Here is a 6,000-nt window from a genome sequence, read left to right as displayed (position 1 = left end):
TAACCCCAGTCAAGCTTGCAAAAATTTATCACTTGCCCAATAATAAATGTTGGAAATGTAAAGAAATTGAAGGTACATTTTTTCACCTTTGGTGGATGTGCCCAAAGATTAAGGCTTTCTGGGAAATGATATATAATGAATTAAAAAAGGTATTTAAGTATACCTTCCCTAAGAAACACGAGGCCTTTCTCCTGGGCATAGTCGGCCAAATGGTGTTAAAAAAGGATAGAACTTTCTTTATGTATGCAACAACAGCAGCAAGAATACTCATCGCAAAGTATTGGAAGACACAAGAACTTCCCACGCTGGAGGAATGGCAGATGAAACTCATGGACTATATGGAACTGGCGGAAATGACTGGCAGAATCCGTTGAAGCCTTATTTACCTAGGGATCCATCAGCCACGCCATCCCCGGACCTTGGAGGGAACAAAAGTACCAGGAAAGCAAAATCTTCTTTGGAGAAAAAGATTATTGAAATCTGTGCACAGAGACAATATCTGTACACAGAGACAACCAGCTGGATAGCTCCTGAAAATATACTGGCTGTAAAGCAAGACACTTCAGCAAACTTTCTTATACTCTCTGAGCACTCTTCCCCCCTCCCATACCTTCTCAAATTATTCCCTTACATGGCACATCTATATTTGCTTGCTAAACACATTTTATTGCTTGCTAAACATTCCTGTCTTTCTATTTTGCTTGCTAAACACATTTTATTGCTTGCTAAACATTCCCTCCCCTCTCCTTCGTACACGTGTCTTTTCTCATCTTTGCATTAGTAAGCATAAGACAGGAAAAGGGGCCTCTTTAGCAGGCCTGGTTAAATCTGCACTTTTGACCCGCCAGCCAAATTTAGCAGGTCTGGTTAGTTATTGCTAACAGCAGCGGTTTCTTGCTAGCTGGCTAGGCAGGAAACGAACTTTTGACCTGTCAGCCAAATTTTGCAAGCAGTCACTGGCGGTGTGCTAACTGTCTGGCCAAAATTTGCAGAAGTAAGATTAGCACAGGATTAGCACAGGAATTTACTGCAGATAGTATTTGAGAGCAACCTTTCTTAGGTACAGAGTTCTAAGCACAGAAAATATTGAGAGAAACCTTTTCCCATCTCCCTTTACTCCCTCCTCTTCTTTTGAACAATCTATTACTTAGATTCGTTCTGGGGTAGGGGTCTATATTCTCTCATTACAGCAATCACGCGAGGTCCCATCATGCGAGACATGATCTTTCCCATCATATTCTGCAAGCATTGCATCAAGCAGGGAATACAAAAGCAAAAAAGCAATAGAAGCATTATTGGGCCTATCACCATACTAACCCTGTTGGGTGGATTGAACTCTCGTGCTGCCTCCCTACTGACCAGAGCATATGGAAGCTGAAATCTTGGGGTGGCAATTCTTACTGGCACTTGTTTAGCAATTTCAATGCACACCTGGTTAAGGCTCCCACCCCTGCAATACTTGCATTAAGATAGGTTCCGTCCCATCTAACGCCTGGATTAAGATTAGAACCTGGTCCATCAGATGAGGTTGGTACAGTAACCTCATCAAACCCCTGTTTCCAGTAGTCAATGAGCACGCCATCTCTTACCACCGGCAAGACGAACCAGTCGTAGCAGAGGCCAGCAGGCCAGTAAGGGCGGTATGGCTCGGTAGGGTCAGGGCTGTGGGGCATAGAGCAAATCAATACAGAATATAACAGAAAAAAAAGGAAAAGAGAAAGTCCTTATGAAAGTATTAAATGTCCTGGTGGACTTCCTGGATCAGTCCCGGCACGGGTTTTCACGTTGGGGACGCTGCCCGCGGGCGTCCCTCCCATCCATTTCTTCAGCTGTGCGTTGAGATATATCAGCAGAGCGGTCATCAGCGGAGGGTCTGGAGATGGTCAGCCGAAGGGGTCAATCAGGATTTAACTGCACAGTTCAATCTATAGTGGTCACTCTGGTGTGGTGGACCCAAGGGGTGATGCCGGCGAATTTCACGGCGGTGGGTGTGGAGAGCAGGACGGTATAAGGTTCCAGCACGGTTGTAGCTGCGTCCGTGCCCAATCGTTTACCCACACTTCATCACCTGGCTCGAACTGATGCAGCCAACACACAGGGGTTGCGAGCCTGGGTCCACCTGTCGAGACAAAAGAAAACTCGGAAGAATATCTGGACTTAATTATTCAATTGCATATCCTGACCAGCATGTGGGGACAACATTCTGACATATGGGACCGGTCTCCCAAGCACAATTTCAAAGGGTGACAGGTGGGTTCGCTTTGACGGGAGACTGCGGACCCTGAGTAATGCCAAGGGCAACATGGTCACCCAATTAGACCCGGTTTCCTGCGTCAGCTTGGACAGCTGATTCTTTAGAGTCCTGTTCATTCTCTCTACCTTTCCAGAACTCTGGGGTCTATAAGCAGTATGCAGCTTCCAGTTGATCTGGAGCGCTTTTGCCAGTCCCTGTAGGACTGCATGAACAAATGCTGGTCCATTGTCAGATCCTATGGACCTTGGCAATCCATAGCGAGGGATGATTTCCCTAAGCAGGCACCTGGTTACTTCAAATGCCTTTTCAGTCTTTGTTGGCCATGCTTCGGCCCATCCGGTGTAGGTGCACACTGCCACCAGCAGGTAGCGGTGTAGTCCACAACGGGGTAATTCAGTGAAGTCCACAACAAGATCTTCCATAGGTGCAGTTCCACTGCGCTGAACTCCTGGGGGAGCTAGTGGTCCGGTTCTGGGGTTATTCTTTTGACACAGCAGGCATTTCCTGGAAATCTGGGCTGCCAGTTGGTAGAGGTGGGCTATATAGAAGCATTTCTCCAGCTGCTTGGTTGTAGCATCTGGTCCTATGTGGGTTGAATCATGGTATCTCTGAGTAACCTGCCGAGAAAGGGACTCTGGAATCCATATCCTGTCATCAGGGGTAAGGTACCATCCTTCTTTGGACAATGTCAGCTCCTGAGCGTCTGCAGTGTCCCTTTCCTGCTTCGTATAAGCTGGCTTGTCAGTGGTGCTTAAAATTTCTTCTGGGACCAGTGCTCCAATAACCGAGGCGGGGGCCAGTTCTTGGGCTGCTTCCTTGGCCACTCTGTCTGCCAATCGGTTTCCTCTGGCCACTTCTCCTGGTCCAGTCTTGTGTCCATAACAATGGATAACTGCCACTGCCTCGGGCTCCCATACAGCATCCAGAAGGTTCAACAAGGCTTGTGGGTGGGCCACCTGGCGTCCTCTGGAGGTAAGCAAACCTCTTTCTTTCCATAAGGCTCCATGGGCATGTAAAGTCAGGAATGCATACTTAGAATCTGTATAAATGTTTATCTTCTGTCCCTTTGCCAGGCTCAGGGCTCTGGTAAGCGCAGTTAGCTCTGCCAGCTGGGCCGATGTTCCAGGCGGGAGTGACTTTGCTTCGATCACCTGGTCTTCCAGGGCTACCACTGCATAACCTGCCTTCCGGTGTCCAGCCTCAATGAAGCTGCTTCCATCCATAAACCATGATGGCCACTGGGGGTCTGCTTCATCTTTAAGGTCAGGCCTGCTAGAATACACTTCATCCATTACTTCAATGCAATCATGCGTGGGCTCCTCACCTACTCCTACCGGTAATAGGGCAGCTGGGTTGAGGGTTGTGGTGACTTGGAATTTCTAACGCGGATGTAGTAGCATCTGACATTTCCTCATTTTAGCCTGGGAGAGGAAATAGGTGCCTTTTGGCAGATGGCACGCTGACTCTTTCCTAAGCGGCCTCGCCCTCCTCTTCTTCTTCTAACGGTGGACCTCCCGTCTTCAGGGCCATCAACTTCTTTGCCTGGTACTTCTCCTTTTTTCTTCTGGGCCTCTTCCTCTCTCTGATTATAAGTGGTTTGGGCTATTTTCTAACATCCATTTCAGGGTGTGGCCCATCTGGATTTTTCGGCAAATATCGGGCGCTGCTTGGGCTACAAAGGCAGTTTTTATGATAGGGGCATGGATATACTGGCGGTAGGCTTCCTTCAGCTTTTTTAAGTAGGCTCCAGGGGCCTCCTCTGTTCCTTGCACTATTTCTCTGGCCTCCACAAAGTTGGTGAGTTTTCTGGCTGCCCTCCTCATGCCATTTAAGACATTCTGGCGATAAGTGGTGAGGGTATTTTGCCCTTCAATGGTCTGATAATCCCAATTCAGTGTAGTTTCAGGATATCCTGTTGCAACAGCTTGATCTCCTGCCCCCTGCGCTCTCATGTGTGCTCGGGCTTCAGCATGAATTCGCCTATCCTCCTCTGTAGCTAGCAGGGCATCCATCAAATATTGCACATCATAAAAAGTGGGGTTGTATGTTTTAAAAAATTCCCTCAAACAGCTTAATGATTTTGGCAGGGTTTTCTTCAAATGAAGGGTTTTGGTTCTTCCAATTACAAACATCTGCACTAGAGAAGGGGACATGTTGAACTGTATAAGTTCTATTGGGCACCACCCCGTTAGGTCCCGCGGGGGCCGGAGGGTCATACACTCTATGGAGAGGCATCACTCTGGCCGCGCCCTCCTCCTGTGTTTTATGTGCCCTATGGAGGGTCACTCTTTTCACTGCCTTCCCCACTCTTTCTGCCACTTTCTTCTCTGTTCCCCTACACATCCCGCTGTTTTTAACATATGGGGACTGACGTCCACTTCTCTCAAACGTTCTGCCTGTTCTTATTATCACCTATCAACTTAACTAATCTTTTTACAAATTCCTCATCCTCACCATCCTCTTCTCGTTCCTCCCTTTCTCCATCCTCGCCCAGGTCTACCAATGCATTGTCCACGGGATTGGGGGCTGGGCCATCTGTTCCCTGTGGCGGGGGTGGTGCCAGGGCTGTTGCCGAGGCATGAGGTGGTGGGGCATCAAAACTTTTATCTTCTTCCCTCTCTGAATCCTGGAGGACTGGGGGGTTGTCCTCCTGTCTTCCTGACTGAGCAGATACGGCTGCCTGAGACTTTTTGGCAGCATGACTTCAGCCAGGAGGGGGGGGGGGTTCTGTTCCACATTGGTCTTCCATGTGGAAATGTAGGGGATTTGATCAGGGTGGACATTCAAAATGTTCTGATATAATGGATTAATGAGTTGCAAATCAAGGGTCCTGATGGACGGCCAATTTGTTATTTTGGGGTGGGCCAATCTAATTTACACAATGTCCTCATCCTCCCCTCTCATCAGCTTGAATCCCCAAAAGCATTTCAAAGGGGTACTTTTACTTTGGCCAGAACCCATTTCTTCCAGATACTTCACACACAACAGACCTACAATCGCTCGGCCAAGGGGACACTAAGCCCTGGCCCACACTTGACAATTCAGCCACTAGAGTATCTTGACATGCAACATACAACATACAAAACACACCAATATAATTTCAACATGTAACACACTAAACACACCAAAATAATTTCAGCATGCAATACTCAAAACACACCAAAATAATTTTCCCTCCTTCTTCTGTTCCAAATTTTTTTGCTGGTGGCACTCTACTGCACAACCAATCCCCTTATTCCTGGTGGCTGGCACTCTACTGCACAACCAATCCCCTTATTCCTGGTGGCTGGCACTCTACTGCGCAACCAATTGAGGCTGATCAGGCCTCGCCCCCCTTTTCCTTGGGGGCCCACGCCCTTTCCCTTGGGCTTACCTTTTTCCGCTGCGGACCTGTCCCCTCGGCGCCGTCCTCTTTGTTTTTCTCCCTCAACAAGATGTCTCCACTGCAGGACAGTGTGGCTGGCTCCCCCCACGAAACAGGTGGGGTGCGCACGGGAGCCTGCAAACGCTGCTGAGCTGTTCACCTTGGTTGAGCCTGGCCCTCCGGTCCGTATTGGGGAGAGGGCTTATCCCGGACGAGCCCCCAAAGAAATGAAGCCTTATTTACCTAGGGATCCATCAGCCACGCCATCCCCGGACCTTGGAGGGAACAAAAGTACCAGGAAAGCAAAATCTTCTTTGGAGAAAAAGATTATTGAAATCTGTGCACAGAGACAATATCTGTACACAGAGACAACCAGCTGGAT

The sequence above is a fragment of the Podarcis pityusensis genome (assembly GCF_964106645.2).
Source record: "Podarcis pityusensis genome assembly, chromosome: 4".
Taxonomy (NCBI): domain Eukaryota; kingdom Metazoa; phylum Chordata; class Lepidosauria; order Squamata; family Lacertidae; genus Podarcis; species Podarcis pityusensis.
The sequence above is the reverse complement of the archived record's forward strand: the minus strand, read 5'-3'. Positions refer to the sequence as shown.